Raw genomic sequence first — 419 nt, 5'->3', positions numbered from 1 at the left:
TTTAGTAAAACTATAACTTCAAGTAAAACTCTGGGCTATGACTCTAAGCTAAGAATCTAAATTCTGAACTCTAACTAAACTAGGCTTCCACTCTAACTAAAACTCTAAGCTAAGACTCTAAGGTAAAACTCTAAACTCTTAACTAAAACTAAACTACACAACAACTCCAACTTAAACTCTAAGCTAAGACTCTAAGCTAAAACTACAAACTCTTAACTAAAACTAAACCAAACTAAAACTCTAACTGAAACTCAAAGGTAAAACATCAAACTCTTAACTAAAATTAAGCTAAACTAGAACTTCAAGAAAAACTCTAAGTTATGACTCTAAGCTAAAACACTCTATACTTTTAACTAAAACTAAACCAAGGGCTGGGTGGTCCTTTGGGGACTGGGGGAGGGCGTTTGGGGGTCTGGGGC

Source organism: Artemia sp. Qi Xiang Cuo, chromosome 12, assembly GCF_049724085.1.
Source record: "Artemia sp. Qi Xiang Cuo chromosome 12, ASM4972408v1, whole genome shotgun sequence".
NCBI classification, from domain to species: Eukaryota; Metazoa; Arthropoda; class Branchiopoda; order Anostraca; family Artemiidae; genus Artemia; species Artemia sp. Qi Xiang Cuo.
Note: the sequence above shows the minus strand (reverse complement) of the source record.